General features: G+C 35.8%; 1 long non-coding RNA gene across 1 annotated transcript; it reads left to right on the plus strand.

Annotated features, from left to right (window-relative positions):
* Positions 1-19: 19 nt before the first annotated feature.
* LOC120072932 lies at positions 20-2,451 on the plus strand. The gene is made up of 3 exons (XR_005480631.1): positions 20-254; positions 584-659; positions 1,652-2,451. It is a non-coding gene; the product is annotated as an uncharacterized LOC120072932 (long non-coding RNA).
* Positions 2,452-12,031: the final 9,580 nt, after the last annotated feature.

Below are 12,031 nucleotides of genomic sequence, written 5' to 3' on the forward strand. Positions count from 1 at the left end.
GTTCAATCTCCTAACTTGCTTATCGTCTACACGACGTCTTCTCCTCCATCCTCTACCAAACTCACAAGAGCCCACTTTTTGGGTTTTTGGCATCGAGGATACCCGGTTTCTCTTGTAGTGGTGTCGTCCCGTGACATTGTTCGTGTATGTTCGAATCGTGCTGTTGCAGTCTACAGACTCGTCGGGTGCTGGTAGATCGGTGGGAGGTTTTTCTGCTGCTTTGGATTCAGTCGTTCGAAGAGTGTCTTCATCTGGTATGAACCCTTTCCTTGTGTTGTTTTATTGTATTCTGAGCATGTCGATTATGAGTTTAATATGCATAACTGTTTGTATGGAATACATATCGTTTATGCTTCGGTCACTGTGAAATCAGAGCGATCTAAGCCCGTTCATGGAACTCTCGGGATGAGATCCTTCAAAGACGAGATAGGTTATCCCCTTAGTTTGCCGTTCAGAAACAGTTTCAGTTTTCTTGACCCAATAGCCAAAACATTCACTGCATGTGAATACATAGCCCCCTTCCGGTAATGGGATCACTTACTGAGTATTTTATACTCATCCTTTATGTTTATATGTTTTTCAGGTACGAGCAAAGATACTTGGGTGACTGACAAGAGGAATCCGTGATAGCGCCAATGAGACTAGAAAATGCTTCCGCAGTTGGGTTCATATATCTTTTCTCTTCTCATGTTTTACAGTTTTCTTTTCATAAACTTTTTTTTTTTTTTTTTTTAAGGAATTTAGGTGTAAGGAGTTTTTCATTTTTGGTTAATTTACCTTATTTTAAAATTTATGTTTTAGGGGTACCCCAAATTAAACGATATAGAATTTTGAGGTGAAATTTTATTTAAATTCTTTATTTAATAAAACAATCCAATTTTTCTTATTTTCGATGTAAATGTTTATGCATGCATGTAGTAACAGTCTTATGAGATGTCTTCAAAAGTCGGGTCGTTAAAATGAAAAACTCTCAACCCAACATTTGCAAAAGTAAGGCACCTACTAGAAATGGATCTGTGACGGCAACACCAGTTGCATTACTAAAACATAGAATAATAATGATATTGAAAACAATAACCATGAAAAAGCTCCATGCATGGAAGAAAATGAAAAGAGAGAATTTTGGAGCTTTAGAAGAAACAATAGACAAGGATAGGTTTGAGAAAATTTCTACAAGAAACCATGGAGAAGAAGGAGGAGAAAATGGAGAAAGAGTAGGGAGTCACTTCCAAGTTTTGACCTTAAACTCAAAACACACGATGGCTACAATTCCAATATAAACAACAAGAAAGTTTTTTTTTTTTTTTTTTTTTTTTTTTTTTTTTAAGTTTTACTATTAAACATTTAGGAAAGATATAGATTATTGTAAGCCCTTATTGCACAAATCTATTAAGAATCCATACCCTAAATTAAGTAGGTGAATTATCCTTTCATATATATTATGGCCCCAAAAACAAAATAACATAGTCATATTAAGTATATATATAACAACAGAAAACCAAACAAATTATCCATCAAAATTGTTTGAACCAATCAATTAAAACAAAAGAAAATAATTCATCGAACTTTGTAGCTCTAAAAAAGAGCTATACTTACTAGCTTAATTTAGATTCATTAATGTGTTTTATGTGTTAATTGTCTTATTTTGTAGGTGTCGAGTGTTGCAATCCAACAATAATGAAAGTGGAGTGCATCCTCAAGTTTTTCATTGAGGATGATGACAGTTTAAGTGAGGGAAAGTGCATAATCTAATTTTGAGATAGTAGATTTTGAATCAGCTTGTGCAGACAGTGAAGTTGTGACACGTGAGTGTCGACACATTTGGCAAAGACAGAGGGCCAAGAGAAGTGCCATACAACACACGAACATAAGTGGACAAACATGCCATGTTGAACATTAAGTAGAAAGACAAGCAACCATGACCTCGGAAGGTGAGATTTCATCGCGAGTTTGGACGAACGGCTATAGAGTTAGAAGGATAATGATAAGATATGCAAGCACATTGAATTTCATGTCAATCGGAGTTCAGACGGGCGCTCTACGTTGGTGAGTGACCGCTCGCCACATTTCACATGCATGGGTGGCAAAGAGGAAATGTTCAAAATGCATTATAGAGGGAGGCATGGTGTCAGCTCTCCGCCATCCCTGAGCCCTGTGGCCTAAGTGAGCTACCCCATGGCATGTGCGTGTATCATGGCATGGGCAAGCATTACAAGAAAAGAGTCGTGGACGCCTTCCATCGAGAATGGGGTCTCAAAGCAGTATCTGACGACATGGGTGTGCCGGCATTGCGCCTCGTCTAATGGGCCAAAGATTCGATGTAGCACTTGACATGTTGTTTTGATTATGAATGAACTCTTATTCAAAAGTACCTACGAGTAAAAACGGATCTTTCCAATTCATTCTGACAGAATTACCGCATATACATTCAAATATACTTTCATAATGTCAAAGGGATCAAGAAATCATACAAGATGAAGATTTCCTTTTCACAGCAAGTCTGAAGCCTAACCGTCTACTAGGGTTGGCAACGGGGCCGGGGCGAGGGGGTGTCCCCCGTCCTCGGCCCCGTGGGGGAATTCCCCCCCATCCCCGCCATTTGAAAGCGGGGACGGGGGCGGGGATTCCCCTACTAATTCCCCACGGGGAATCCCCTATTAGATCCCCGCGGGGATTTTTCATTTTTTTCTTTTAATTTTTTAAATTTGAGCTTGACTTTTAGGCTTAAATTTAGAATTTATATATTCAATATTGGGCTTACAACACTATAAGTCTATAGTATACATTATAAACATACATATAAATAAGTTATTTTATATATTATAAATATATATTTATAAAATATTAAAAATATAACTATATAAAATCGGGGTCAGGGTCGGGGTCGAGGTTGGGATACCATCCCTATCCTTGCCCCATCTCCAGACGGGGACTCGAAAAAATTTTCCGGTTTGACCCCATCCCCGGTCAAACCGAGGATTCCTCGCCTCAATCAGGGTAGGGCCCCGCGAGGAATTTTGCCAGCCCTACCGTCTACCTCGAACAATCACCACTCGGACAGAAGGAAACGGAGAAGACAACACCACTCAGAGCCCTTAGTATTTTTGGAATGAGAATCCAAAGTATGGGTTTTGTTCGGATTTGGTAGAGGGAAGGAGGAAGAGAGACCATACACAACGATCAAGCAAGTGGAAGATGTGGTCGTCTATCGCATAGACAATATGTTTGATCGTTTAGGTGAAGTATACGATCGTGTAGTAAAAGTAAGCGATCGTCTAAACGATCGTGTAGGAAAAGGGTGAGTGATCGTCCAAACGATCGCATAGGAAAAACTAAGTGATTGTTTATACGATCGTTTAGTAAATATCAGGAGCTAAATGATCGCTTAGCAAAAAGGTAAACGATCGTTTAGATAATAGCTCGCTACGGTGTAATCGGTATGCGATCGCTTAGCAATATCATATATGTAAGCGATCGTGCAGTCACTACCGTATAAGCACTAATTTTCTAATCGATGACACTATTTTTTTCACAATATCCGCACACACCGAGATCAACACACTGTCTGCTATTTATAATGCACTCATCCGTTATTTAGAACGAAGAGGTGCCTTCCCATTTCCTTTATAACCGTCCAATGAATGTGATCTTATCACATTCATAACTTATAAATTAGTATCATATATTAATTATAATATTTTTCCTCTACTAGATATAAATCATATTTATATCCAATTTTCTCCAAATTAATGTATCTCATACATAAAGTTAACTATATCATATTTATTTAACTCGTTCAATTATATCATATATAATCGAACTCCCTCTTATCAATTTGAACATTTCAATTGACCCAAAAACTAACTCTCAACTTGTATCCAAGCTACCAAGTGGACCTTATGAACCTATGTCTCGAAGCTCCAACGGTACGTGAATAACTGACTAAACTCTTTAGTCACGATATCCACCATCCATTAATTGCTAGACATTCCACTAAATACCAACAGTTGAACTCTTCTTGCCATAGATATATTTCTATGTTCATTAGATACAACCAATCATCAGTACGATGACCTTTCACAGATGCTCGTAATTACAGCAGGCCAATTTACCGTTTTGCCGCTATAATTACATCTTCCTCCTTAAGTATCACTGATCCCTCTAATGAACAATACAACATAGTCCTACTAAGTGTGAACACCTCTCAAGCCATGAGAAGGTGCGTGGCACCACATCGTTCAAGCCCTAGAATCAGCCCTTGAGTTATCTATCTACTTACCCCTGCCTTGGGGAAGAAGTGAATTTCATCTTGTGAAGTTGAGTTCCCAACTTTTAAATTAGATGAATCCTCAAAATGGTAGGTTTGAGTCGATGTTCTGGCCACACGCACCTATGCAAATCAAAGGACCGCCCTCAATGGTAGGAGTTCCCAACTCACTCAAGATTGAGGCCATGTTACTTATGATCATCCTACTGAAGTGAAGTCTCAGTTATGAACGGTGTTATATAACGAGATGTTAACACTTCGTGGCCAGGTATTATCAAACTCTTTGTATAGGACGCCTTCACTCACATGTCCCCTACACGAATGATCAGGATTATACCATTTGTGACAAGTCACAACACTTGTGACCATTCCATAAAGTGGGCCGCATCCGTAGCATTATCAGGATAAGATTTCCCTCCTATATCCATATACTACATACCATTTTGGTTATCACTCAAGACATGATCTACTTGTATGTCACCACATACATGCTTAAGTTACATACAGATAACCAGGGATATTAAGTTTATTGGTTTGTGGTAAAATCTAAATATGCAAGGTCAAGTAGTGAAGTAAATATCATTTATATTATACATCACAAGTGTTCGTACAAAGTTGTTTACAAACTACTAGATATGAGACTTTAGAGCACAAACCCCAACAGATTAGACAAGGGCTCGAAAGGGTCTAAGTCTCGATTATTTCTAGATGGAAGGATGTCTGGAAATTCCCAAATTGGATTGTTGCCCGTGGGTTGGTTGACGATCATTCTCGATAAGTGTGTCCAAGCAGAAGAGAGAAAGATGATGACATCCCGACACTTGAGATGGCTTCCTGAAGTTGAAGGAACTCTTATTTAAGAGAACCCATGAGCGGAAGCAAGATCTTTCCAAGCCCATTGTGACAGAATTAAAGGCATTAACAAACATACGAAATAGTTATGCATATTCTAACAAATTATGTCATGCCTTCATAATTAAATACAAAAGGAGTGAGAGACTTACCTTTGAAGAACGTTTCTTCTGAAGATCTCTCGCTCTCATGAAGAACTAGAACGACAACCTCTCGTTGTTGCTACAATCGCCTAGCCAATCTCTCACTGTCACTTAGATCAAGGACAATCTTCTCAACGAACAAGCAACCCCTTCGACACTAACACTCGTCAACCTTGGTATTCTCGGAGTGAGAATCCAGGAGGTGTGAGCTCTGTTGGATTTGGCAGAGGGATGGAAGAAACAACGATCGAACTATACGATCCAGCAAGTGGGAGAATGTAATGTCTATCGCATAGATTGAGATGCTTGATTGTTTAGTAAAACTCGAAGGTACACAATCTTTTAGTAAAAGAGGCTTGATCGTTTACACGATCGTTTAGTGAATCTCGCTTGGCACACGATTGCTTAGTAAAACACATTGGATCGTTTACATGATCATTTAGTAAAATGTGCTTTGCATGATCATTTAGGCTCTCACTTAGAAGGCTATCGCGTAGTCTCTAGTCAGCTAAATGATTGGTAAGAGTACTTAATGAAGCAATCTTGACAAAATGAAAACTCTTTTCATTTTATCCTTCAGTTATGAAAATTGAACATAAGTTCCCACTTTCACGGTTAATGGAGAAAAATATCTAACCACAATTATCTCATAATTGTTTAGTTATAAATAAATATAATGACTAATTTATCATATTATATTTATAATCTATAGTTTTAATATCATATCATATGTAATATTTAAACCATAGTTCTTTTCTCCTTTACTTAATATAAATCATATTTATTTCAAAATCCTCCAATTAATGTATCTCATACATCATATTATTTATATCACATATAATTGAACCAGCTTAATCATATCATATATAATCAAACCCCTATTGTTAATTTGAACAGTTCAAACTGGCCCAAAAACTGATTCTCAACTTGAATCCATTGAGCTACCAAAGGGACCTTATGAACCTGTAGCTTGAAGCTCCAATGATACGTGAATAACTGACTAAACTCTTTAGTCACGAGATCCACCATCTGTTAACTATTGGACACTTCTTTAAAGACCGATAGTTGCACTCTTGTCACTACATATATATTTATGTGTCCATTGGATATAACCAGTCAATAGTACGATGATCCTTCATAGATCGCTCGTAAGTATAACTAGACCAATTTACCGTTTTTTCCCTGTAGTTACATCTAACTCCTTAAGTGCCACTGATTCTTCTGATGAATAATACATCATAGTCCTACTGTGAGTGAACACCTCTCGGGCCATGAGAAAGTGTGTGGCGCCACATCGTTCAAGCCTCAAAATCAGCCCTTAAAGGAGCAATCTATCTACTTACCTCTATTTTGAGGAAGGAGTGAATTCCATCTTGTGTAGCTGAGTTCCCAACTCCCCAATCAGACGAATCCTCAAAGTTGTAGGTTTGAGTTAGCAATCTAGCCACTCTCACCCATGCAAATCAAAGAACTGCCCTCATAGGTAGGAGTTCCCAACTCACTCAAGATTAATGTCATGTTGCTTACGGTCATCCTAGTGAAATGAAAGTCTGTCATGAATGATGTTATATAATGAGACTAAACACTTCGTGGTCTGGTTTTATACCAACTCCTTTGTATAGGACACCCCCACTCACATGTCTCCACATGAATGATTAGGATCAGACCAATTGTAGCACTTTACAACACTTGTAACATTTACAAAGCAGGTCGTATCCATAGTGTCACTAGGATAAGGTTTCCCTCCTCTGTCCATATACTACATACCATTTAGGTTATCACTTAAGGCATGATCCACATGTATATCTCCATATACATGCTTAAGTCACAACGACAACAAGAGATCTTAGTTTATTGGTTTGTGATAAATGCAACTAAAGTATCTAATATTTCATAGACAGCAGTGAAGAAAATATCTCGTATTATTACATCACGAGCGTTTGTTCATATAGGCATTTACAAACTACAAGACCCTACGAGATTTAGGGCATCAACCCCAACAGAAGCATCAATGGGACTCGATAGTTTTCGATTGAACGATACTTGCCCGAGTTGTCCTGATAAGCGTTGTAATGGCCTGGTAAAGCCCCATAGGTGACGATTAGGCCAGTAGAACCTCGGTAGGCGTCGAAGTAGGCCGATAGAGCCTGGTAAGCACTATAATGTCACGAAAAGCCCTGATAAGTGTCTAAATCACCCGACATGCCCCAGTAAAGTGTTATAAGCTCGTTTTAACCCAACGAAGGGTCAGAACTCATCCTGGTGAAGTTCTGAAGCAATGCAAAAGTATGAGAGACGTGTTGTTGGGAACCAAGAAGATGAATAGAGATGCGACATTTTAGTGTGACGACCTTGGCCTCATATATAGGTAAGGTTGAGCCTTAGGACTCAGACTAGATAGTAGAGGCAAGTTAACTAGAGTCGCACAGGAGGGAAAATACACGTATAAGCGACTTGAGCATCCCTTAAGGCTGACCATGATCACGGTTGAATCATGGTGCCGCACAATTGGAGAAGTACGACCGTGACACCGAGCAACTTAGAGGTAGGATTAACTATTTGGTGAGAAACGAGGTTAATTTGAAGCAATTTGGAGCTGATTTGAGCATCCGGGCTTCAAAGGAGTGGAAATGACCAAACTGCCCCTGTGGAGAGCGTCGCAACACTGGAACATGCATAGCTTCAATGCTCGCGCAACGCCAAATGGTAGAAGCTAAGGATGTAGGGCAGCGTTGCAACACTGCGATGATTAATGGAATGCCAAGCGTCCACGCGCGCACGCCTGCCGCAAGGGAGAGTCGCAAAACCGTTGCAACGCATGCCCAATGCTTGAGGGCTAAATCGATGAGAGCGTTGCAATGCTCTCCCTAACGTTGCAACGCTACAACTAATTCTATATGTGCTCTCTTCGGTTTTTAGGTTAAAAACAATGTTGAGATTCATGGAAGTCGAGGAGAGACAATGTTTTCTTCCTTACCTTTTGTATTTTCAGTATCAATAGGTTAGTTTTATGTTTTATTTCGGGCTGTAATTGTTGGATTGGATGTTTTTTTTTTTTATTTGTCTATGAACTAAGAGGTAAATCCGTCTAATTTCTTTGAGGACGAGGTTCGATGTAATTTTCTTGAATTTTCTTTGATTGGATTTTACATTCTTCAATTCTATGCTTTCTTTGAATCTTTCTATAATTTAGATTTGCATTTATGTGTTGGATTGACGAACCTATCATAATCGCATGTTTTAGCTAGTTGATTTCGAGCTTGCGCGTTTCATTTGTATTCGTTTGCGTCTGAAATCACCCAAGTGGCAAAAGATTGAATGTGAATGCTTAGATTTATAGGCTGGTCTTGAGTCTTCGTAATCTGTGTTTATTATAGATTTGAAGAATATGTTGATTAATTGAATAAGTCTATTCAGTCAGTTAATCACACAATTGAATCCTCATTCTTAATGCATATGATTTTTAATTCTATATGATCACTGAGAACCCAGTAGAATTAAGAGCATATAGTTCAATTAAGGTATTGGCTTTCCGACCTTAATTGATAATTAGGACACTTTTTTGACTTTGTTTTAATTAATTGTCAGTCTGTGTAGAGACCAGTTAAATCATATCAATTTTGTAGTTGTGCACGCACGAATTGAACGTTTGTTTATTTATCGAGTTCCATGATAGAAATTACATAGCGTTCTCCCTCTTACTCTAGAAATTAGATGTACTTCATTCCTAAATGTAAATTACGTTTACCCTTTACATTTTAATTTCTTCCATGTTTTCAATTTGTCCAAAAATCAAAACCCAGTTTTTACTGCTTTTATAATCAAATTTAGCTTAAAAGAGATTTAATTATTGACCCCTTTGTGGTTCGACCCCGCACTTACCACTTTTGCTACGTTTTTTAAGTAATAGAGTAGTTTGGTGTATTAGAAATTTTTTTTTGTTTCGCGGCCCTTTTCGAGAATTAAACTACACGAGAAAAGGCTTCGATTGAAACTCAACAATAGAACACCACCATAGAAACTAGCAACCATAAACATATTCTCATCCACATACGAATACTCATGACTACTCATAAATCTTTGATAATGAATAAGAATACTCACCTAGTTTTATTCTGTATGGTTTTATCACAAATCTTCTTTGAAAGCAGAGTTAGACCTAAAACATTAGAGAAGGTAATCCAAGCAAACAAAGAATTGCAGACTATAGAAATTGAATAAAAAAGCAGCTAAATCACTTTATAAAGGCCCGAAATTACGTGCCTAGGTTTTGAATGCAACATGAAAAGCAAAAGGGAATTGAGCTACACTGTTCATTAAGCCGAAATAGAGTGGGATTGGGGGAAAATTTGAAGCTTTAGAACATGAGTCATAAAGAGAGAGAGAGAGTACTTGAGAAGAAAAATGTGTGAAGTGTGCGGTTTGAAGCACCTCAGTCGCTTGTTAATGGAAGAGAAGGCGCAACGGTGAACGTGACGATGCGACAGATTAGTAGGAGATGGATTGGAAGAGACTATGTAAAGATGGGAGAACGAGACAACGCTGTGTGTGTTTTTAGGTTTGATCGATTTTAGATCTGAAATCCATTCAGATTTAAGGGTTAAGCTATCTCGACTCTCCGTATTATACGTAGGGATAGTACTAACTCCCAATGGTTATAGTAAGATGTCTGGAGATAGATACTAAACTCTTAACACGTAATATATAGCGTCAAGAGTTAGTGATCACTCCCGACGCCTGTAGTACAATGTAAAAGTCTTACTGCCTGACCATTTAACTCTCGATGGCTACTTCTAATGTTTGGATATGCTTTATTTTATTTTTATTTATTTATATTTTTACGATAGTGTTAGCATCTAAATTTTAGTTGATCTATATTTTAAGTTTTATAATAATTTAACCTATAAACTTTTATAGGTAGCAAATTAATATACGTACCTTACAATTTGTAATGATATAGTCAATACGGTGAACATGTGTTATTAAAATTTTTACAAAAAACTAAATGCACATGGATCAATAACGCGTTGAAAATCAAATTAATTTATGAATGATAAAGAACAGATTATTATGTAAAAAAAATTATACTTAATTTTGATGAGATTTTTCATGAAATGAACTAGATTGTTACAAATTTCAAAATACAAGTACTAAATTGTTACTTACTAAAATTTATATATTGAGACTTATTTTGGAATTGTTGTAGCTTTTAAAATAATTGTTACTAGCCGTTCTTTTAGAAAAATCACATGCGAGAAGAAATAAAATAGTGTTTGGCAAATTTTAATTTAAAATTAGAAAAAACTGGTTACGAGTAAATTATTACTAAAACTGTGTAATTTTAGTTATATGCACCATTTCAATTGTTTTTTTATATTCATATTCAATTTATGATTTATTATAATACAATTATTTGAAAATATATATGATTTGAATTGGAAGTATTTTTTTAAATCTAAATTGTTTGATATTTTTTTAAAAAATAATTGTTATAAGAAATTGAACCGATTAAAATTTGGAATAAATACGAGAAAATAAATTAATATGAAATGATAAATTAGGGATTTTTTTTAGTATATTCGGGGGTGGGGAATTCAAACCACAAACATCGTGGATAGACAAATTCAGATGCCAATTGAGCTATGCTCGGTTTGGTTGATAAATTTGAGATTGGTAAGAGAAGATACCAAATTTTAATGAAAGCTAAAATCTAAAAGCTTTACCTAATAATTTTTAGAGGTTATAATATATTTGAGCGTGATTCTGATTTGATTAATAAGTAATTTGTTTTAACATACAATATAAGTTGTTTGTTTTCACATAATCACTTTTTACAATTGCCAAAGCAATATCATGGAGGCGTTACAAATTTAAAAGAACACGCTTTTCATTACAAACAAAAGTCAAGGAACTAAATTGTTTTTTCTATAAAAGTTTAAAAGAAAAATCAGTTTTTTCTCACCAATTTGTCATTATCATCGATTTTCTTGAGTTTGATAAAAAATTAAATTCAATCTAGTCATAAAAAATTATTTTATGATTTATAAAAGGTGTAGAAATTAAATTGTGATATTTAAAATATGGACTAAAATGGTCTTAAGACTTTATTTATTTATTTATTTTGTATCTCCCTTAGCCATCAAACTATGTACTCCGATGGTATGGACAAACACAACTTTTATTTCCAACAAGAATGATAACAACTAACATTTGGGTTTGTTTAAATGGGACTTGTTTGAGTGTTTAAAAGCACTATTGTTGTATTTAATTTAGAAAGTCAATTTAGACAAATCTTCACAAACTTATTTTTATTATTTTTTCCCCTCTTGCATATTTCTTTGGGAGGTTTGTTATTTATTTATTTATACTGAGGGCTTTTGTTGGCAATTTCACATCACGTCTCTAATTTATCTATTTGCAAATTACAATATTGACTTTCAGCTGTATGTGATCTAATAGCTTCTTTAAATTTTATTTTTACATATAATGGAATGTAATATATTTTGTATTTAATTAAAAAAAAGTCGGTGTTATGTTGAATAGGTTATTTGCCCATTAGATTACTTTTATCAAACGACCTAAAAACATAAAAGTGAAAGTCAAGTTACTATTTGGTAACCATTTGATTTTTTATTTTTATTTTTAAAAATTAAGCTTATTTTATCAACATTTCTTAAAATAATTTGCTTCTTTCTTGAGTACAATGGTTAAATTCTTAGCCAAATTTCAAAAATAAAAAATCCATTTTGAAAGTTACTTTTATTTGTTC

Source organism: Benincasa hispida, chromosome 3 (genome assembly GCF_009727055.1).
Source record: "Benincasa hispida cultivar B227 chromosome 3, ASM972705v1, whole genome shotgun sequence".
NCBI lineage: Eukaryota > Viridiplantae > Streptophyta > Magnoliopsida > Cucurbitales > Cucurbitaceae > Benincasa > Benincasa hispida.